The following is a 23,743-nucleotide window of genomic DNA, read 5'->3' on the forward strand; positions in this document are numbered from 1 at the left end:
GTGGGGGGAGGGGAGAAGGGAGATGGGGGGGGGGACCGGGGAGGAGAGCGAGGGAATGAGGTGGGGGTGGGGGTGGCTTATTTAGTCAGAGCAGAGGTGTGGCAGGATCTGAAGTGTGTTTTTAATCTGTTGTGAGGAAAGAGGAGAGGAGCAGAAGCAGAGAGAGGAGAAGGGACATTGCAGTTCTGAAGATGACTTGGGTTTCTTCCCTGCAGCTGAGCAGATGCGGGGAGGGGGGGGCCTGGGGGGCGTGGTCACTCACGTGGGTGTGGAGCAACAGTAAGCCCAGGGTTTTGCAGTCAAACCGTGTATGGCAAACAGTAGGGGCTCAATAAAACTATGCTACAAGTGCTGTACCTACGTCCACCTCCCGCTTGTTTGTGTTCAGTGTATGGATACGTGCACACATGTGTCCATCCGGAGGCTAGAGTTTGACATTAGTGGTTTCTGTCACTTTCCACTTTTTATTTTTATTTTTATGAGACTTGGACTCTCACTTCCTCTGGAACGCATGGATTTGGCCAGGTTAGCAGGCCTCAGGGATCTTCCCATCTCTGCCTCTCCAGTTCTGGGATTATAGGTACCTGCCAATGTGCCCAGCTTTTTACTCGGTTGCTGGCAACCTGAACTATATAGCATCAAGCTTGTGAAGAAAGGACTTTCCCAACCCAGCTATTGCCCCGCCTCCTCTCCTGTCCTGCTGAGAACCTTTTTGTTTGTTTGTTTGTTTGTTTGTTTGTTTGTTTGTTTGTTTTAAACAGGTGAGGCAGTGAAGGCTGAAGTGCGCTTTGACAGATCTGCAAATGTCTCCAGTTTCCTTTTATGGCCACTTTGAGAGTCCAGAGTGAAACCCCTTTGCTCTTCAAAGCATAGCCATTTTATGTCAGTGGGTGCAAGCTGGCTTTTAACAGTGCACTTTGTAGAGAAGAAGGAAGAAAATCATCTTATTAGCACCGCATACCCCCCCTCCCCAATCCCCTGCATCAAAACTGAGTCACCTCTCACTTGCTGACTTGCTCTGGCTGCAATTAAGGCTAAATTGCCTTTGGGACCAGAAGAGTCTCATCTTTATTTGCAAGAAACAACACACAGCTCCCAGCTTTTAGGAGCTCTGTTAGTGGCAAACACCTCTTTTCTGAAGGAAGCACTGGAGAGCAGTTATACTTTCATTAGGGGTCACAATGGAGAGCAGGGCGGGAGAGGAGAACCTCATGGGCTGTGGCAATAGATACACCACGATCTGGGAGCCACCTTTGGTAGGCTGCCTGACTTTGACCAATGATCCTTGGTTACCTTCCATTATTGAAGAGAAATCAATGCCTGGTTAACCATTTAAGAGAGACGAGCAGAATGGGTTGGAGAGATGGCTCAGTCAGTGGTTAAGAGCACATGCTGTTTTTGCAAAGGACACGAAGTGATCTCAGCACTAACACTGGGCAACCATAATGCTTGTAATTCTGGCTTCAGGGAATTAAACTCTTTTTTGCTTTCTGCAGTCACCTGTACTACTGTGCACATACCCACACACAGACACGCACAAACATTATGAAAATAAAATTTTAAAGGGCTCAGAGAACGTACAGAATCACATATGAAAATATTCTTATATTCTTGGAAGCAGTGAGAGGGAGGGCAAGGTGTGAACGCGGTGAGGAGCACATTATTTTAGTTACTAAGCACGGTGCACGCGGTGTCAGAACATCTCCTTGCATATTATGCTAAAATGGTCTGGCTTCCTGCCTCTTTATGCCTTTCGTTCCTTCCCTATTTTCATCAAATTCACACAGCAAGTCTTCCCTAAACATCTATTATGTGTGAGGTCCTGAATCTTCTGGTGGAGAACATGACAGATGTGGTGGCCCTGGTGCTGAAGGAGGTCATAAGCTAAAGGAAGAAGAGAGAAAAAAGAAAGATCACATTCATGGCCGTGATCACCAAGGCCCAAAGGATGCCCAACAGACAATGAAGGGACGGAATGTTGGGACATGTGCAAAGGCCAGGCAGAAGTGCTGTTGTCAGGGGTGGCCAAATAAAGCAAGATGAGTGAGAAGACAGACAGGAGAGATCAAGTGGGCAAAGGGAGCTGCTGAACACTAGTGAATTAATGAAGACTTTAACAAGGGACACTGACCAAATATCCACCAGTTACAACACAGAACCAAGCAACCCCGCCTCCACCCCATACCCCCCCCCCAAAAAAAAAAAACCCCAGGGATCTCAGTTCCAATGAATAACCTTCTGCTTTACAGAACCTTAGAAGTACTTTTTTTCTCAATTATTTGGATCTGATAATGGTATTTGATGTTTTCTACAGTATTTGGTGATATTGCCAGTTAGCATGGGTTTTTAATCAGTTCACTGACTTAGAACTCCATGCATGTCCAAGGTTAGAGAATGGGGTGTATGTCTTGTTCTTCTGACTCCAAAAGGGGAGGTGGGAAAAAAGTTAGCAAGGACAACTTCTGTTTGAAGGCTGTGCTAACTCCTAGTGTAGTTGAAATGGATCTTCTAGATGGCATTGAAAGACAGTGTGGCAATTCATTCCTTAACCCATGTTACTCTTGGAAAAGCCAGTGGTCACCCTATGACATCACCACGATCACAGTACTCTCCTCAGGCAGACCCAGCGAACAGAAGGCTTCCTTTTCCAAGAAACTGGCTACCTTGAGAAGCTCATCACCAAGCCCGAGCTTCACACTTTCATTGCTCACTGAGAAGAAGGTTAAAGAAAGTCCCAGAGTGAAAATGATTGGGAACTATCAAGGGGAAACTTATGAATCCCCCTCTAGGGGCAAGTGTCAGCAGTTAGGAAAGGCTAGAACTTCTTTGCCAATAAACCAGATTCTCCACATGAGCACCAGAGGAAATCAGTCAGCCTTGGAGACTGTGTTGGTTTGAATAGGTTTGGCCCTCATAGACTCATGTGTTTGAATGCTTGGCCCATGGGGAGTCCCACCATAAGGAGATGTGTGCCTGATGGAGTAGTCTTGTTGGAGGAAGTACATCACTGTAGAGGTGGGCTTTGAAATCATAGATATGCTCCAGCTCTGCCCAAAGTGGAATGCTGTCTCCTCCTGGCTGCCTTCAGGGAAAGATGTAGAACTCCTGGCCCCTCCAGCATCATGTCTGCCTGAACACCACCATGGTTCCCTGCTATATCAATATTAGACTAAACCTCTGAACTGTAAGCCAGCCCCAGTTCCATGTTGTCCTTTATAAGAGTTGCCTTGGTCATGGCGTTTGTTCACAGCAGTAGAAACCGAAACTAAGATTCTTCACACTACTTCTGAGGTGAGCCTGAGGTGAGCCGTCCCAGCACATCAGAGCCGGGTTGAAATAAAAGTGGGGCTAGTGGCGATGTCCAACCATAGCAGTTGTTCAAATGGCCAGTTTGCATAGGTTTCCCTTCTCCAGATCTTATACCTTCACTATGGCCATGCTTTAACATTTGGACCTATGGGAAGGTCAAATTATTCATAACAGGCCTGGTAAAAGCTTTCCCTTCTCTGAGAAGGGGAAGAAGTAATAGGAGTGGTTTATAAGGGTGAGACTGGGAGGAGGGGCAAGTTCAATTGGGATGTAACATGAATAAATACATAAATGAATAGAAATAAAGTTGAAAAAAGAAAACATCACCAAATATTGTAGAAAACATCGAATACCATTATCACATCCAAATAATAGCTATAATTTCTTTGCCCTGTTTTTATCCTTTGACAAATTTATACATTGCAGTCATTCATTACCCTCTCTCTTCCCATCAAGCCCACTCATACTTTGATGTTCTTTTACAATTTTTATGCCACTGAGTTTAATCATGGTTGCCTTATGAGCAGAAGTTGGAGCTTCTTTACTAGAACATGAGGAGTCTACACCACTGAAGAAAGTGTTAGCAGCGCCTTCTCATTTCCATCAAGTGTTCTTGGTGGTGTCTAGAATTGTTTACTCATGGGCTTTTATACTTATCTGAACTGATATTGAAAGACTTACTTCTTTCACTTATGTCCTAAACCTTTTGTCTGTAGTAGTACTGACTTTCTGCTGGTGAACAGTTGTTTAAAGTTTAGTGAGTTGACAGGTAGGTCCACGCACCATCATCTTAACCAAACAGCAGTTGTCCAGTAGTTCAGAAAACCCCTAATGAGAATGCCCTCTGTAGGCTGGGGTATTTGAATACTTGACCTCTAGTTAGAGGAACTGTTTGGGAAAGATTAGGAGGTGTGGCCTTGTTGGAGGAGGGGTGTCATTGGGGCAAGCTTTGAAGTTTCAAAAGGCTTTGCCACTGCCATGTAGAGTTCTCTCTCTCTCTCTCTCTCTCTCTCTGTCTCTCTCTCTCCCTCCCCCTCTCTCTCTCCCCCCTCTCCTCCTCTCTCCCCTCTCCTCTCTCCCCCTCTCCCCTCTCCCCTCCTCTCTCCTCCTCCCTCCTCCTCCTCCTCCTCCTCCTCTCTCTCTCCTCCTCCTCTTCTCTCTCTCCTCCTCCTCTCTCTCTCCTCCTCCTCTCTCCTCTCTCCCCTCTCCCCTCCCTCCTCCTCCCTCCTCTTCCCTCCTCCTCTCTCTCTCCTCTCTCTCCTCTCTCCTCTCTCTTCTCTCTCTCCTCTCTCTCCTCTCCTGTCTCTCCTGTCTCTCCTCTCTCCTCTCTCTCCTCTCCCTCCTCTCCTGTCTCTCCCCTCTCTCCTCTCTCCTCTCTCCTCTCTCCTCTCTCCTCTCTCCTCTCTCCTCTCTCCTCTCTCCTCTCTCCTCTCTCCTCTCTCCTCGCTCCTCTCTCCTCTCTCCTCTCTCTCTGCCTAGCTTTTGGATCAGGATGTTCAGTTCTCAGCTCCTGCTCCAGTATATGCCTTCCTGCCTGTTGCCATGCTCCCTATTATGATGGTCATGGACTCACCCTCTGAATTGTAAACCCCTAATGAACTCTTCTGTAAGTTGTTTTGGTCATGGTGTTTTGCCAAAGCAATAGATGTAACTAAAACACAGCATCATTGTTAGCCCATTGCTTTATCCTAACCCCCAAAAGATTCTCTTTTCCATGGCTTCATTCCCAAAATGCCCACATACATGGAATCACACAGGCTGCATACACATCTAGATAGCAATAATTTTCATTATCACAGAGAGTCCTATTTGTGTACCTGATAGTAGATACTAGAACCTTCTGAAACCAATGATACTGTATCCTGTTTTGAAGGAGACCCAGTCTCCTCCCATCTGTGGAGTAAATAAGCCAGTAGATTCCCTAGCAAGGCAGTACCATGGAGGATTCTGGACAGAGGCAGAGAGGATAGGGAACCTGGAAACAGCTCACAACAGACAGGAACATGTTCATCTCACCTTGGGTGGAGCCCTGCTGGCCAGCCTTCCAGACTGCAACTCCCCAGGAGCCCTTACACTGCATAAGCCTGCCAACCAAACAAACACAGGCAGAGACAGCAAGCATATTTCTTAAAAGTCAACTTAATGTCCCTCCTGCAGGGGAGGCAGCATGCCCATGTGACAGTCACATTAGAACCATCGATTTCCTGCCAGCAGTTGTCGGAAAGGGAACTCATGTGCTTTAGGGCACCCTACCTCCCAAGCTGACAAAGGAGAAAATAATAGAAAACTGGTATTTTGCCTAAATGTACCTAGCCACAATCCTCCTGAAAGAGACCCTAGCCCATTTGCAGAGGGCGGAAGCATGTTTGGAAGGACAAGCTGTTAGATAAATCCCTTTTTCTATGCATGAAGCTTCTCTAGGTGGGGGCAGGTTAGTAATCCACATGTGTGGGCTAGAAGAAATTAGGGACACATTGCTGGGCAGATGTCTCTTGGCTAGTTTAGAAGCACATTGTTGCCGCTGGAAATAGCTACCAGTGTAAATTATAGTCATGAGAATCTCCTCTTTCTTCATCTTTGGGTTCATGGATAAACTGTCTCTCTTAATAGTTGCTAGTACTGTAGAGACTGACAAAGCCTTTGTGGCAAAGTCCTTGGCACTGTTTAAAATGACAACCAGGCCAATAGAAGCTAGCATCCCCACTTAACTCAAAATACAAGAACAGCAGCACCTTTCCAGCTCGTCTCAAATCTTGGTATATGCCAAAGCCATTGGCAAGTGACAGTGGGTCTTCTGAGCTTGTGCACTGGCAGCATTCCCACAAGGCTGGGTCCTCTAACCATGGGGTAAGGGACTTTTTTCTCTTTGTCTCACTGTGGTCACTCTAGAACAAACTCACTTTTGGCTCTCCAGATCTTTCACCCCCGTCTTGATACTCTCGTGATGCCGCCTCATGACTTCAGTGTTTAGAGACGGGATGCTGTGCTGCATCCTGGTACACACACCTGTAGTCCCAGACTGTGGAAGCTCAGGTGGAAGGATCGTTCACTCGAGCCCAGACAACACAGAGAAACTGTCTAAAGCAAAACAAAAAGTAAACTATTAAAGGAAGAAGAAGGAGACAAAGCTGGAGAGGATGGCCGTACTGAACTAGACCTCGCTGAGCTGAGGATGAACTCTACTGTCAGGGATGCTGGGTTGAAGGGAGAAAGGAGTTTTGGACTGTGTGAGCAGAACATATATAGGATTACACAGGAAGTCATTTTTAATCACCATTCCACAGGCTTCTTTGTGACTCAAGCTCTCTGTCTCTGTCTCTGTCTCTCTCTCTCTCTCTCTCTCTCTCTCTCTCTCTGTCTCTCTCTCTCTCTCTCTCTCTCTCTGTGTGTGTGTGTGTGTGTGTGTGTGTGTGTGTGTGTGTGTTGTATATGCATATGTCCTGCCCAATCATTCTCTGTTATTCCCTTGACAGAGTTTTTCACTGGACCTAAAGCTAGGTTAGCAGCCAATAAGACCCAGCCACTCTCTTGTCTCTACCCCTCCCCCACATCACTGGGATTACAATCGTTGTGCTTGGCCACGGTCAGCTTTTTATGTGGGTGCTCGAGCGTTCTTACTCATTGATCAGTATGTTAAATAGTTTACATTTCCCCAACGTTTAATTATAGCACACGTGTCTCCTTATTTGGTAAAGCTTTCTTTGTAATTTCCAGTGTTCAGGATTGGGCAAGGAGAGGACTATTCTCTCAAATTACAGTAACATTAACTGCAGGTATGAAACAGCCTTTTTCCCAAAAGTTACTCCATTGAGATTATAAAATCAAAAAAGATTTTTCAAACATAACAACTTCCTCAACAATATTGTCATTTTAAAGGTATGATTTGAGTTTCTTCATTTCCTGATTTTACAAAATGTGAAAGTAAGGCCCAGGCAGCTTCACGTTTGTCAAGCTCACAAAGTATTTGTCCAAGGTGTAGGACCCACAGCTTTAGACAGTTCCTCTGTTCCCAAAGGGGAAAGATGAAGACCACTCGATCAAAGAGCCACATGAAAAGGAAAGCCTACTAGGATATGAATGACAGCGATGGTACTGGCCCGAGGCTTGATGGATGAGAGAGGCTGAGCGTCTTCAGAGAAGCAAGGCATTTTCTTAGGAACCGAATGTAGACAAGTCATTAGGTTCTTAAGATGTTTGAGTGCTGGGCCAGAATTTTTGGAGAGAAGGAAAATCGCGTGGATTTTAAGATGAAAAGCCATGAAAATCAGATCGCTGATTTCCCAAAGAAGCCAAGGGAGCAAGTGGATGTTCCACAGCAAGCTTAGACTGAGCAGAGGTGCCTACTGTTTACAGTAAGGCTGCTCCCCATTTGGAACTTCACTGAATTTTAACTTAAGCTTTGCATAGACAGAGTTCTTGGTAATAGATACAAGTCTCCACAGCTCCATAGAATACTAGAGAAAATCAATTCACTACTCAAATATGAAGGCTGGGCATTTATTCATTCACTTATTGCACACACACTGAGTGAATGCCTACCACGTGTCAGATATAGTGTCTAGCACTGGACAGGTAGAGGATCCTAATGCTCTGGCTTCTCTTGGAAGAGCAGATAACCTTCCTCACTGAGCATTCATTTCTATGTAGCAGATGGGACACTTGTGATGTCAGAATTTCTCTGGGTCAGGGCTTCATCGTCATGCTAACAGGGCCACAGAGTTTCATGTGACTGAAGACTGCAGATATGGCCCTCTAAAAGCCTGATCTAGTTGGGGACTTCCACTTTTAGGATTCTCAGAGGCTGCGGGCAGAAGACCCCAGTTCTTTGTTGCTTGGGTCTCTCTGGTGTAACTTGAGTATTGTTACAACATGGCAACCAGCTTCTCCAGATGAACGATGTCATAAACAGCAAAGGGGAGGCTGCGATGCCTTTCATGGTCTAAGCTTAGGAGCTAAGTACTGTGATTTCTGTCCTATCCTGCCCCTCAGAAGGGAGGCACTCAACCCAGCCTATACTCAAAAGGGGGAGAATTGAGCCCCATTTTTTTAAATGGAGAAGTGTTAAATAACCCATAGACATCTTTTGTGCTAGGACTCATGCTTTATCCAAAAGATATTATCTGCATTATAGATAAGTTTGAATGTAGACTTAAGGCCTAAGCCAGCAGTATAAGCAGGCTGACCAAACTACTTAATCATTCTCAGATTCTCAGGTATTAATTATACAGTGGTTGTTATACAGTAATAGGACCAATGTCTACTAAACAGTAACTGTGGAGGATATAGCTTCAAAAAGTATGCGAAGGTTGCAGACATGGCTCAGTATTCCTCAGTGCCTGCTGCTCTTGCGTTTGACTCAGATCTGGGTCTTAGGACCCATGCCAGGTGGCTCACAACTACATATTTACAAAATTACACTTTGAACAAAAGTGTCTACCTCCAGAAACTGTGACCCAATTGTTCTGCCATGTGACAAGAATATTTGTTATTTTTGAGAGCTTTCTGGATAACAAGCCACAGCCCCAGTGAGCTTAAAAAAACAAATTGGCCCATTTAATTTAAAAGTCCATCAATGGATGCTCCTTTAAAAAAGCATTTAATTGCATAATTTGTTAGGATCACCCAGTAATTGTTGGCCTTTTTCTCCATTTTTATTCATTTAATCCATATTCTGTTTTTTTAAAATTTATTTTGGATTCACTTTCTCAACTATATTAGAGTTTGACATATTGATATTTTCTTACAGCTTCGTCATACATTCACACATCCAAAGGAATAATCTTAACTCTAGAAAAATTGGCTTGAAGCATGTGTGTGCTGTGTTAAAATGCCAGGCATCTATAATTATATTTTATCAGGTGAAGTTTAACATTTTAATAGGCAGTGTCTAAGGCTGATTTGACAGGGTGTTTTTGCATGGTAAAATGGATGCTCAAAATAAGAAAACACCACTCAGAAATGAAATGAATCACTTCTGCTAGACAAGTAGGATTGGAGGCAATGATGAAGGGGCCTGTGCATGTCTGAAGAGCTGTCTTCTTTTTAATATATGTTCATTAACTCTGATTTGGAAGGTCAAGAAAAAGAACCCCTTCATGACTTGTTAATCATTAAAGAAGAGAAACCAACAGTTGGCAAAGCTCCAGAAGTCTTTCCGTGTGTTTATTTTATCATACCATGAATATAATTCACCAAAAGAGCAAGATTTAAGTATCTTCCTCAGCCGCACAGCTCTCTCTATTTCTTTAGATGTTGACACAGACTATCTACCGGGTTGGATGAACAGGGTTGGTTATTTTCACTGTTCTGTCATGGGGGGTCTTCACTGGGGTTCTGGTCAGTGCCCACTGCCTTTGCTCTGTTTTTGATGGAAGGGCCTGGGGTTAGGGCTTTGATCAAAAAGCAGACTTTTGCACAGTAGCTGGTGAATGGATGAACCAGTCTGTGTCTGGGAGGAGCAACACTGTCTCTTTCATCTCCAAAGAAGATTGTTTTTTTCCAGTGGAGCACTAGAAAGACCCCTTTTTAGATAGCTAGGCACTAGGCTGCCCTGCTGTGCTAGCAGTACTTGGTTTGAATCAGCTGGTCTGAATCAAAACCTCTTTCTTCACATAACATCCTACAGAGGACAGGAGAATGGGGCTAGAAGTTAGACCAGGATCTGAGTCCCTTCTTGTCAGCTCACTGTATAATCTTGGGCAAAATACTTTCTTGTTTTCTATAGAAAAGTGTAAAAATAACATCAGGTTATTAAACTTAAGTTTCTGCTTGCCTTGAACGTTCTCCTCTCTCCTTCCACTGGCCATAGCTTCATTCAATCCTCAGTGAGTACCTAACTAACCCTCTGTGGGGTGGATATTTGAACAAGCAAGCTCCGACTTCTGTTTTATTGTTGGGAAATTTGCATATACACACTAAAGCTATTCCTGCACTGTCTTCTGACCTTCATAGCCACGGCCACAAAGTCGTCTCTTATTACTACTTTTTGAAGGTAACTTCCTCTTAAAACTTCATACGAATTGGGCTTTGGAAGTTGTGCTATGTTGTGCATAAGGTTAGCTGTTTCTGTTTACTTCTTGTATTTTCCCTACTTGGGGTTCAGAGTTTTTGTATCCTTTGGTTGATATCTTAAGTCAGCTTGTGACATGCTCTTCCACTGTTCACCCATCTCCCTTCCTTCTGATTATGTGCACGTTAGACTCAAGGGAGGCTCCTATGTGTCTTTTGCATTTGATATGCTCCTCATCCAGCTCTTTTCTCTTGATATGCCAAACTGATTTGTCTTTTAGCAGCCCAAATGTGTGTTTGTGCATACGTGTGTGCGCGTATGTGTATGTTCGTGTGTATGTGTGTGTAATCTGATATTTATATGCCTGTTGAATTCTTAACAGGTTTTTGTACTTTTTCATTTCAAGGATTTCCATTGAATTCTTTGATGAGACTTTAATGATATTCTTTGTATATTCTCTTCTTTGCTCTTCTGACATGATTTTATATGGCCTACATTGGCATTAAACTCTCTATGTAGCAGAGATACATAATCTTAAACTTCCGGTTTTTATATCCCTCCTCCCAAGTGTCAGAAGAATGGTGCATCACTGTGTCTAGCTCTCTATTTTCTTGAAAGTACTCAAATTACTTTGAAATCTCTATATGTAATATAATCTTTCCCTTTTCCTTCCCTCCTGTTTCTTGATTAAATCAGGTAGGTTTTTATTCAGTTTCAAGTGTGGAATTCATCACAGGAACACTGGAGTTGATTGTACTCTGGTAAGGATTGTTCATTCATTGAAGGGTTATCAGGCTGAAACAGCTCTAGCATGTCAGTCCCTAACGAGCAAGTGAAAACACTGCTCACTGTGTGGTAAGATAAATGGACTAGACCAACCTACATTGGGTTCCTACTCTACTTCAGCCACACACATGTTCTGTCTGCCTAGTTTCCATGCCTCGAAGATGACTTCATCAGTTGTCCTCTGCTCAGATAAAGTCTTTCGTATTTTAATGTACCCAAGCCTGCCTTTTAACAACAACAAAATCATGTTATTTTGGCAGGTAGTGTCAAGGTGGAGTCCCAGTTCGGACTGTGAGACTGATCTGAGGGGAGGTGGTGGGATTTGTTATAGGAAGAAAGGTTGGTATTCAGGTTTTCCTGGAGCCCAGGGTGGGACCCTTCAGAGTGCTAATGAGAACTGTGGAGTCCCTGTTCTGGGGATGGCTAGGAGCTCCTGTGCTTGTCTCCCCAGTGCTGGAGGCTGCGGAGGCTGTGGTCCAGCTTCTTAGGACTCTGCTTTCTGCTTTCTGCTTGGCTTTTGAGTCTTTGGGCTGCTGAAGGGAGACTCAGAAGCCAAATGCAAATGTGTCTCTTTATTCCTTCAGGTATGGTCCTTCAAGTCTGGCTCCTGGCCTTCTGCTTGACCTAGGACCTGATCTGAACAGGCAACTCTGCAGTTCTGTACTGTGCCTCAGAGGAGGGAACAGACAAGCTAGTCCCTTAGAATCACCTTCACAGCGTCGCACCTCTCGATTGCTTTCAGTTCAGCAGAGGCCCCTAGAAGAGAATTAACGCAGGTTACTGGGCTTTCCTTATGCGCTGGCCATCTACTTTCCAATGACTTCAGACATATTTCTTAGAATTCCCATTCCAGATTGTCTATCTATTCTACCTGGGATTGTTGGTATATTGTCTTTCATGGCCAACAATCATCTGGTTTTGTTTGTTTATTTAGACAGGATGTCTTGCTGAGCCTGGGCCAGCCAGCTCCAGGGATCGTCCTGTCTGCTTTCTCAGCACTGGGATTACAAGAATGCACTATCAGGCATGGCTTTCTACATGGGATCTGGACATTGAACTCAGGCCCATGCTTGCATGTAGTGATGGTTTGTATATGCTTGGCCCAGAGACCCACACTATTAGAAGGTGTGGCCCTGCTGGAGTAGGTGTGGCCTTGTTGGAGTAGGTGTGTCACTGTGGGTTTAGGCTTTAAGACCCTCATTCTAGCTGCCTGGAAGTCAGTATTCTCCTAGCAGCCTTCAGATGAAGATATAGAACTCTCAGTTCTTCCTGAACCATGACTGCCTGGATGCTGCCATGTTTCCACCTTGATGATAATAGACTGAACCTCTAAACCTGTAAGCCAGACCCAATTAAATGTTGTCTTTATAAGAGTTGCCTTGGTCATGGTGTCTCTTCACAGCAGTAAAATCCAAATGAATACACGTGCAAAGTGCTTTACCAATTCAGACAGGCCCCAGCTGCTTCAGTTTCTTATGAAGCACTCGTGACAACACTTCCTGGAGATTTGTTGTTTCTTTCTTCCTTTGAGTCTATCATGCACAAATACCCACTATATTTCTGTACAATATCCCCAGGTTATATACTTGCAAACTGCAAACATAAAACACATGTCAGCTGACTCTGCTCAGAATAAGAGGACTGATTTGTGTTTGGGCAAGACCACAGTGGTATAATGTTCTTGGAGGGCAAACATCATGGCATTTTGCAAACAATCCTGTTGCAAACAATACTGCTTACTGGGTCTCTACCACAGCCTCTATAAGAGTTTTCTGTTTGTATAAGGTCGCCTTGTCAATTCCTTCAGCTTAACATCTAGTGTTTTCTCTTTGGTCCTGCTAGACTGGGCTGGAAATTGAACACACAGACTTGTTATTTGAAACCATGGTCTTAGGGATCGCATATACACTGATGGTCTATCTAGACAATGTTCTTGGGCATGTTAAAGAAAGATAGGGGCCAGCGAGATGATCCAGTGGGTGAGGGTGTCTGTAGGGCTCTGGCGCCTGGTGCTCTCCCACAAAGATCTCTTGTCTGTGGGTACTGTGGGTGAGGTGAGGGTGAGAGTGAGAGAAACCAGGCAGAGGGGGAACAGCTTTTGCCACCCCCAGCAGCTGGTCCTCCTTTCTGCCACTGCCTGCTGCTGCGGCTACTCAGGCTGGGCTGTGCCAGCAGGAGAACGACTAGCCTGAGGGAGAGGCACAGGGAAGCTTCTGGCAGCGATTTTGGGAGAGCAGATCTCTTCCCCAAGCAGCGGTGTTTCAGCTCCTATGACAGAAGCTCTCAGAAGATGGAATAATCCCTGCACACCTTTACTTCTGAACACGACAGTTAAATAGTTTTTAGACGGGTCAGTGTCTGACTGCAGGTACTTCCTATTGGTTTGACCTGGGAGCTGGGAAGACCTCATCTACATATTCGGGGGCGTGGTCCTGTCTCTTCCACTGATCTGTCTTGAGCCTATGTGCGTGACCTATGATCACATCCTTACCTGTAGAGGAGGAGTTTGGGGCATTGCCCTTGGTGACTGGTGTGTCCCTAAACCTCTCTATAGGGGTTTGTGGGGGGACTGCAGCTAATCACACCCTGATCTGGGAGGCTGGGAATGTGCCTGCTGTCCCTTTTAGGGTCCCCAGGGATTCAACCTGACTCGATCAGGAATCAGGGAACATTTCACTGTCTGCTGCCTCACAATTCTCCCTTTTACTTTTTTAAATGAGAGATGTCATTTATAGTGAAAAGTTTGGGTGGGATTGAAGTATCAAAAGAAAACAGTAAATAGGCCAGAGGGGTAGTGCAACTAAGCTAGAGTGGTAACAAGGGATGAGGGTGGGTGTTGGGAGGACAAAGGATGATTGAACCAAGTAACAGTTTCATGGGTTGTACAGTTTGAGGATATTAACATTGGTTTTAAACAACATTAGATTCATCTAGCTAGACATCATGTTTTCCTCACTATCATGTAACTTTCCCCAAGTTCAGTAGCCATTTGGCTTTGGCAAGAGAGTTCATCTGTAACTGGAAGGTCTCAAGTCTGTGGGTCTCAGCTGCCATCTGTGGATCTCAGTAAGTGTCTCAGGAGTCTCCAGATAGATAAGGTGCCTGGAGGAAGGCACCAGGCACCAGGCCTGTTGTCCCAGTCAGGTCCGAGGAGATGGCGTTCAGTCTTGGCTGGATCTGTGGGAGCAGCACTGTAGGTAAACCTGTAGGGCAATCACAACAGAGGAGCAGAACCCCAGCAGGGGGGTGTCTGCATGGGATGGGTAGCGTGGGTTAAGCCTGGGAGCACATCATGGTCTGTTATGATCTTAGAAATGCAAGGGTGTTTGAGGAGTTTAAGTTATGGAAGGCGTCCTTTAACTCTGGTTTGGATGGCTGAGGAAGAAAATGTATTAATTATGTATCTGGGATAAGCAGTAACAGTTTGTCTGTGAAAAAAAAAACTGGTTAATTAAGGATTAGTTGGTTTGACCTTGGGAGTAGATTAGATGACTTTTAAACCTTAAAGGAAATTTGGAAAAATTTTGGATATTAATCATGAAGGCTAAGGGAGAAAATAAACATTTAAATAAAGAGACATGAAAATTTTGGGTTGAAAAGCACGAACATTGTTAGGTGTTCCTGTTAGAGAGAGCAAGCATTTAAGCACAACCTGAAAACTTTAGTGTTTCAGGTGTACTTTTCCATTGTCTTTGGCCGTCTTAGATGTAGTGGGGGAAGGGCTGCGCTGTGGCCAAGGTGGCTGTGTGCAAGCAGGCAGAGTTCTATGTTTACCCGGTTTGTTTTTTCTTGGCTGGTAAATCATAAAAGTAGATTGGAGGGAGATGAAAAGGCCAACTTTGAAGAAAAGCTCAAGGGAAGAATAGAGTCTTGATAGCACAATCAGGGGCACAGGAAGTGAGAAGCAGTTGTTGGGTTAATGGTGGAGAGGGTCCCACACTGCAGGGCATGGCTACTGGGGAGGTAGGACATGGGAGGTTTGACATGCTTACCCCAAGTAGCCACTGGGAGGGTGTTGGACTGTGGGAAGCCACAGGAACACTGGTTCCCTGGCTCTTGGACACCCAGGCACCACTAGATGCCCTGGAAGAACTGAGAACGGAGTAGGGGCCTGAGGGCAGGATTTCCCTGGGGCTGAGAGAAAAGGGGGGAACTCCAGTTGGTCCTGTGTTTGGAGTCCTTGGTTTGTCTGCGGTTGTCTGTAGGCTTGGGGATTAATGGTGGCCCCAGCTGGGAACATAGAGAGGCCTTCCACGGGAGATTAGTCTGTGGCTCTGTAAGCAAAGGACTTCTCTACAGCCTCAAACTGCGGGGGGAGGGGGGACTCCTCAGGGCAGGCCTGAGAATAAAAACCTTTTGCAGGGAGGAGTGTCTGGGAAGAAAGACTAATTGACTAAGCTTCTAGGTCTTTAGGTATCTCATTATAGTGAAGATCTGTCTATTGTTAATAGGGGACATTGGCAGGGATGGCTGAGATGTGTGGTAACCCTCTTTGTGGGGAACCCCAGACTCCAATGGTTTTGTTAATGGCCCTCAAATCTTGTAGCACCAGCTGTTCTACCAGCTGTGTGAGAGCTTTGCCCTTGATAAAGGCCACTGTGGGACCCAGATGGCCTTTGATTGGAGAGCCAATCAAGGCGGCATATTAAATCTAAAAGTGGCCCATAGAATCGGGGGGGGGGGGTGATTTGGAAGAGAGTTTTTAGGGTCTCCTTGGGTTTTCCATTGTCTTTATAGATAATATCTTCTGTCCTAATGTGGCCTTTTTCTGGCTGGGTGGTAAGAACTACCTCTAAGGCATGTAAGATATCTCTCCCTAGTTGAATGGGGGGAGGCGGAGTAAGGGGAGGGGCAGGTGGAAGCTCCTTTGTTTTTTAATGGATCCCTGCCCATGGGTGGGAGAGGGAGGGGCAGGAGAAGCAGTTTGTTTAGTGTCTCCACTGAAACATTGGGGGTTTCCTTCTGGGCTCCACCACCGGGCACAGCCACTTTGGGACACAGGATGTGGACATTTTGACCACACTTACCCCATGCTGCCTCTTCCAGGCAGTGTTGGGCTCTGGGATCTGAAAGAGGGTAGCTTTTAGGACCTTAATCTTTGGGCTCATCTGAAGAACTTCCCCCCAAAACAAGGAAGCTTGTTTTTTGGCTATTTTTATTCCGTTGGATTTTAGTAAGACACATATATTGCCTGGTCTGGGGAAACCTTTTATGGGATGTTGAGTTACCCATGACAGAAAATAGGAGAAATGCTTTGTCCAGTGGCCTACTGGTTTTGGAGGATTCCACAGAGGTCTAAAATGCTAAGCCTTCCCACAGATTTAAGAACTGGCAGCCACCCTGTGGCTTTTAAGTGGCTGCTGTGTTACCAGGTTGGATAGAGAGTCTTTGCCAACACCCGTTGTGTGCTGTCAGGATTTAGACAGGGGCTAGAGGGACTTTCAGCCAACACCAAAGAGTAGCTCTGGCCAGAGGCTTCAGTTGCCGGTTAGCTTATCCAAATCCATGGCTCTGACTGAAAGAAAGCACAGCAGGAAAGGACAGGTTGCTTGTCTCCGGAGTTGGGGGAGGGGGGCTCACCTTCCCACAGTATCTATCTGTGCACGTTTACTGCTTTTTCTCTATCCCTCTCCACCCCCAAGAGTGGGACTATGTATAGCAGGATTTTGATGTTGTAGAAATGTGTTAACTTCTGAAGATATCTTTCTCCACAACAACCAATGTATGCTATATTGGCTATATGACTGTCAAAATCCCAGTTTCTGGTAGTTGAAAGTTGAACTCAGTACTCCCCTGAAAACCTTAGTTGTGAGATACATATATAAACTATCCTTAATCATTCAATCAGCTCACTGAAAGCAATTTATCAGAAGCTATGTGCCTTAATCGCTTTAGTCCTGTGACTCTCAGTTAAGTCAGAAACACCCTCTCTCTCACCCTTCACCCCCACAGGCAGGTTGATGCCCCATGGTCTCCTCACCACCCTCCACCCAGTTCTCCCTCTGATGTCGGTGCTATTCTCAAAATGAAAGTCCATTGTGTTTTTCACTTGCTGAAACGATTCAAGTTGCTTCCCATTGGTCTCAGGACAGATTGCTCCGTGGTCCAACTCCTGCCTGTATTACTCCTTCCTTCCAGTACGGGCGACTCAGTGACTGTCGATATCCTGGTTGCTGGTACTTAAAACCAGACTTGAGACTCCATTATAGGTTCCATTGAGATATATAGTTGTAAATTATTAGCAATTTAAACTTCAGATTTTCTAAATTTTATTGCCTTTTGACTTTAGCCAGTTTGAATGAGCTATTGCAGCCTGACAGACTCACATACTGTGTGGTCATCTGCTTGGAGCATCCTTTCCTGATTTGTTTTCTGAGTTGTTTTGTTCTGTTTTTGCCTAGAAAATTCCCAGCCTTCAGTTTGCAAGTCAATCCAACTTTCTATTCCCCGGGATCCAGGTTGACTCACTGTATAGTTCTCTGTATTTCTCTGCTTTGTCGTGCTTATACACACCTCCCTGCTTTATTGCCCTTTTCTGCTCATTTGTAAGGTAAAATCTGGGAGAACAGAATCTTTATATATTCTTACTCATCATTGTTTAGCTGCCCTGGGGACCACATGGTTCCTAAGACATAATAGATACATAATGAATCTTTTCATGTTGAGTTATGGAAACTAAATTTATTATTTCACTTGTGTGGTTTTCAGGTTGTTTCATTTTTAAAAAATCCCTTTGTATGAGCACATAGTATAGGACATTTTCCTTTGTTTCAGCAGCAGACATTATCTGTCTCATGAATAATTATTTTGCCTAAAGACACTAAGATTTAATAATAATTTATCTTCTTTGTTTAATTGTTAAGCCTACTTGGGTGAAATTTAGTATTGAATTCTAGCTAATTATAGTCATTAACAAAAATCTGTTTATTCAACAAATATTCAATGATCATGTTTTGGTGTAGAAGTTATATCTGAGGGTGATGAGATTGGAAGATCCAGGGGCAGTGGGGGACTGAGCCAGAGTCAGTGAAGGACTGCTGTGAAGAAGCATTTTCCAGCCATAGCAAGGACTTTATACACATGAACACATGGTGTCTGTGGCTGCATGTACAAGACCTGCACAAGATCATACCAGCCTAAATTCCAGGGTGTGTGTAGGGGGGCAGGGCTCAGGAAGTCTCACCCTACGTTGAGGAGCTATTGACGATGACTGTTGAAGGAGAGTTACTTTTCTCAGATGTGGCCCGATAACCTGGCCATGTTCCTGTGAATGGCCCTATACCCCTACACATACTGGCTGCACAAAATGGACTCAGTAGGTTTCAGGAAGAACATAAAAATGAGAAGGTGGGGATGTAGGAGGAGTTGGAAGGGAAAGAGTAGGGGTGGATTTAGTCCATCGCAGAGGAAAGCACAGAGTCTTCCCCAGTGGAAAGGAGCATGGTGAGTAGCAGAGACCAAGATCAGCTCTTTGTAGGCATCATGGGGAGGGTGAAGGGGGAATGGGGGGAGGTTCTTGTGGGACCATCTGTGTAGTATGTACCGCAGTTTGATAAGAAAACTGACTTGTTCTAGAGGAAAGTGGAAATTCATGCAAGATTTGGAGAAATAGCTCATCTTTAAACTTTCAAAAGAATGAAGAAGATCTGGGGAGATAAGTTGCCTTATAAGCACAGAGTTCCAAGGTTTAATGGCAGAATATTTATAAACAAGCTAGTGTGATGGTGTGTACTTGCAATCCCAGTGTCATGGTTAGGGAGACAGATGGTGTCTGAAGCTCACAGGTCATGCTGGTTACTCTACTTAGTGAGTTCCAGACCACTTAGAGACCCTGTTTCAAAAGAAAGCAAAGAGTGGGGGGGGCACGGAGGTGCAATACCTGAGACTGACTCTAGTTTCCATATGTACATGCAACCCTGTGCACCTACACGGGGGTTAAAACAGCTATCACTGAACATCATGTAGAAAGACTATGTTTGTTTGACTCACTATACCTTGTGGACCTTTATCTCTGCCATCCGGTTATGCAAGTGATTGACCAAAAGAATGCTCTGCGGGGGCGTGAGAGGCAGAGGAGAGTTCAGGGAAAGTTACTTCTGCAGCTTCCACTCTGCTCTCCAAGCAGTTCTGGAGGACTACACTGCATGAACCATGGTGAGGCAAGGGAGCCATTGTGAGCGGTCATTGCAGCTGCACTCACACAGACTTGTTTGAGCTCAGAACTCGGTGCTCATTTTGTCAGGCTTTACTCACTTTCCCTTAAGCTGGGAGATCTTCATCTTTTGAGTATTTATTTATTTCAGTAGTAATGTCATGTGACTGAAACAAAGCCTAGGGGGCTATGCATCTGAACTCCAGCTTCACTCCACAGAGACAACAACTGTTACTATTTTCTTTTTAAAAATCTTCCTCTTTGTGTAAACTAAATCACAGCACAGCACACTGGTTGCCCTAAATTTTTCTTTACTTGCCCAATAATATAATTCTATACCTAAAGAGGGTGCATATCACTGCTGTTAGTGGCCGCAGAGGATTGCACTGTAACTTTGGACTACTGTATATTCACCCGGATTTTCCTTTTTGAAGTTTCTTTGTATGGATGCATAATGTATACTTCTTAAATACTTGCAATAAAGTAGAAGGTGATGGATGAAACTAACATGCGGGGTCCCATGGCCCTGAAGAGTTCAGCTGGAGAGCCAGTCTTTGTACCTTGACTTACCACATCACAGAAGGAACTATGACATCATGAAACCCAGTCAGTGAGGGGTATTCTGTCAGTTCCTTGAAACCGAAGGACCTTGTCTGTTCATTTCATCTGAATGTGGCAGAATGCCCAAGGAAATTTCACAATGATTTCAGGGCATTTCATAGGTTATGAAGGATCCATTATGACTGTGTTAAAAGCTCCCCAAAGTGTGTTCCCGACCCTATTGATTGAATGTAAAGCCTAATGGCTTTAAAATACACAAGTCTGCACTAGATTTGAGCTCTCAGGAAAATTGATTATTTGTAAATCTACCTACACTTTTATTTTTGGAGATTTTAGAAGAACCTTGTCTAAGTCATGATTTGATTGGAGCCAGAGATTTGAAAGTGTTCTGGCTTGGTTACATTACGAAGCTAACAGCTGACATGATAAAGAGTGGTTTCAAGAGACAGACTCTGGGCCTCTCCCAAGGCAGCCCTGTGTAGCCACAGTACACACAGCTGGGTCAGGGGAGGGATACAGGTGTTTCTCCAGAGACAGTCTCCCTCTGTCCTCTTTTGAATCCTCCCCAAAGAACAGATGCTCTATGGCCAGGTTCTAAGACAAAAATGATTGGTCCAGAATTGAATTCAGCCATGTAATAATTCCCATTTAATTGTAGGAAGCCATGTGGATAGAGGACAGATATCTGGTTTCTCCCTGATAAAGCTCTTTCAGCAAGGCAAACAACACCTAGTGTTAGAAAGTATCTGTTGATGACTGGAGCAAGGAATGAGATGATATTTTTGTGCTATCCAGTGTCCACTTTAAAATGAAGGCACCGTTGAAAATTCTAGAATAAACCCTTTAATGCCTGAGGTTAGGTTTTTGGTATGAAACAAAAGACAAACAAAGGCTAAAATTGGTACCCTCTCCTGTCTCTGGGAGAAGCAGAGCTGATGAGTGAATGTCGATCATGGCCAACACTGCTCAATGAAGGGGTTGAATGTCATCACTAGCAAAGGTCATCACTAACAAAACAGAATCACAAGTTGTCATTGCATCACATTCATGGATTATAAGCACGGTTTGATCATTTCTTCCTCTTAGCTCATCACATTGATGTAAATTGTGACACTGGAAGCTCAAAATGGTCTGGGGCAGCAAAAATAAGAGTTTGTGTGTGCAATTAAAACAAAGTTGCTAGCTTAAAATCTTATTAAAACTCATAAAATGTTTGTACCCTTCATGGTAGCCACAAAGAAAAAACAACAAAGCCAAAAAAAAAAAAAAGCTGCAAGAGATATTTTAAAATTAAAAGTAAGGAATCAATGAAATTATTGTGGAATTGGCTTGGGCATTCTGCCACATTCAGATGAAATGAACAGACAAGGTCCTCCAGCGTGTGTGTGTGTGTGTGTGTGTGTGTGTGTGTGTGTGTGTGTGTGTGTGTGTGCGTGCGCGCACTTGTATATGTATATGTGTGAACATATGTATGCTAAAATAAGAGAAAACAAAGCAAAACAAATAAAAACACCCAACCACTCAGAAGGACAGTAAGGGAAGGAAGGAACAGAGATATATGGGGAGACAAAAGAACTGATAGATGACAATTTGAAGTCTTTAACTCTCAAATGAATTAAATTATCCAATCAAAATACATGGGAAATATACAAAAATACTCATCTTTTTACTTCCCATAAAAGACTCTCTACCTTGAATAAAAAAGTTCAAGGGATGGAAAATTATCTTTCACAGAGATGGAACCCACTGGGGAGGAAGACATTGCTATAGTTTAAGTCAACATTTTAAAAGAGACAGAGACTTCTAACATGTAATGTCAAAGGAGTCAACTTGAGAAGAAGACTTAGCAGCTGAAAATATATACATAGCCAGTCCTGGAGCACCTGCCGATGTCTGTCAAGCATCATCAGACCCCAAGAGAAGGCAGACAGTGGGGTGGGTAATACACAAGCAAGCAGTCAGTATACCTTGCTTCCACATCCAGACTAATACTCCACAGAGTGAATCAGAAGAAAAAGACATTGGATTTAAACTGCACATGAGACCAAGTGGTTCCAACAGAGGCAGAGAATGTCTCTCCAGGAGCTGTGGAGCATTCTTCTTAACCATACATAGAGCATATACTGTAACACAAAACAAGCCTGTGGTATGTATATGTGCATGTGTGGTGTGTGTGAACATATGTATGCCACAAGTGTGCACATGGAGAATAGAAGGCAGTCTTGTTTAAACCTGGATCTCTTATTCCAAGCTGCTATCTGGGCTTCATGTCCCAGACAATCTCCTGTTTTTGTATCCCAGCTCCCCAGGGGCAGCACTGGTGTTACCAACCTGTGTAATCCTGTGTCTGGCACTTTTACATGGGTTCTGGGGATCTGCACTTATGTCCTTACTCTTGGGAGGCAAGTATTTTATCCATTGAGCTATTCTTCAGCAAAGCCTAATTAATTTAAGAAAACTGAAATATCAAGTACCTTTTCTAAGCATAGTGATAAAAAACTAGAGGAAAATAAAAGGAATACATAAACATATAGAAAATAAACAACCCACTGCTAAGTAAACAATAAATAAAGAAACTGAAAGAAAAATTCAAATTTTTCCTGAAGGAAACAAAAGCAGAAACCCACATATGAAACCTATGGGATATAGTGACAAAAATTTATAGCAATGACTGTATGCATACATACTGAGCTATCTATCTAAATCTCTTATTCTCTCTGTGCTTAAGTATATATACAATAAGAATGTCATAATAAAATGTCCTGAAACATGATAGCTATATACGTGTTATATATGTTATATACATGTTATATATGTATGTTATATATAACCTATAACAAACACAAAACGTATACATGCATATGTGAGTGTAACAGTGATGATTATATAACAAAAGATCACGGATTTGAGAGCAAGTGTGTAGGGGATGCATAAGAGGAACCAGGGAGTAGAAATGATGTAAATAGACTACTCATGTATGAAATTCTGAAGTACATTTAAATAAAACACTGTTTCATCCACAAGAACTAGAAAAACAAGAGCCAAGGCCTTAACTATCAGGAAGAAGGAAATAAGTAATGTCAGGAGTGAGTGAGTTAAAAGTAGAAATCTTGAAAAAACAAAACACATGGTGTTTTGAAAGGTTATACAAGATTGATAAAGCTCGAGCCAAATGTATATAAAAGTAGATTAAAATAAAAAAGAGAGGTTAAAAAAGACTTACAACTTATACTGCGGAAATAAATATCAAGCATCTTAAAACATTATTATGAAAATTGCATGGCAACAAAGTAGGTAATTTAGAAGAAATAGACAAATTTCTGGATGTATACCAGCTACCAAAATTAAATTATGAAGAAGTAAAAATATCCAATTGTTGTAAATATTTTTAAAAATCCCAGCATGGGGTTTCTTCCCGCCTTAGGCCATTTTATGTTCCCGGATGAAAGACACACACACACACACACACACACACACACACACACACACTCACACACACTCACTGCCCTTATATTTTATATGCCTTATGTGGCACAATAGCTGGGCAGCTGCCCATGCTCCATGCTCTTAAAGTCTGCCTCTCTATTATTGCAGTGTTTTGTCTGGGCTGCTACTAGCTACAAGTGGCCAGCCCACATAGCTACATTTTTATGGCTCAGCTAGCCCCAGGAAGCTCTTTTCTCCCCTCCTGCACACTCTTTAAGGTTTGGCGGAGGCTCTCTTTTCCTGCTTCTTAGTGGCCTCTAGCCTAGGAAACCTTAACACCCCCCACCCCACCCCACCCCACCCCCTCCCCGTTTATCTTTCTTCTCCCCAGCTATTGGGTGGTGACATCTTTATTCATCGATCAGAATCAGTTTGGGGGCTGGGTCCCTAAGGCTAATTGCTGACTCTTGATCTCTGAGGCCAGCACTTAACATTACAAT

The 23,743-nt window shown here is 43.8% G+C and overlaps 1 long non-coding RNA gene across 1 annotated transcript; it reads right to left on the bottom strand.

The window, feature by feature from the left end:
* Positions 1-1,549: 1,549 nt before the first annotated feature.
* Positions 1,550-6,504, bottom strand: LOC148002743 (uncharacterized). Its single transcript, XR_015632362.1, has 3 exons — positions 6,210-6,504; positions 5,326-5,393; positions 1,550-1,884 (listed from the first exon to the last, which is right to left on the bottom strand). It is a non-coding gene; the product is annotated as an uncharacterized LOC148002743 (long non-coding RNA).
* Between the last annotated feature and the right edge of the window lie 17,239 nt (positions 6,505-23,743).

The sequence above is a fragment of the Rattus norvegicus genome, chromosome 10 (assembly GCF_021556685.1).
Source record: "Rattus norvegicus strain SHRSP/BbbUtx chromosome 10, alternate assembly SHRSP_T2T, whole genome shotgun sequence".
In the NCBI taxonomy this organism is placed as follows: Eukaryota; Metazoa; Chordata; class Mammalia; order Rodentia; family Muridae; genus Rattus; species Rattus norvegicus.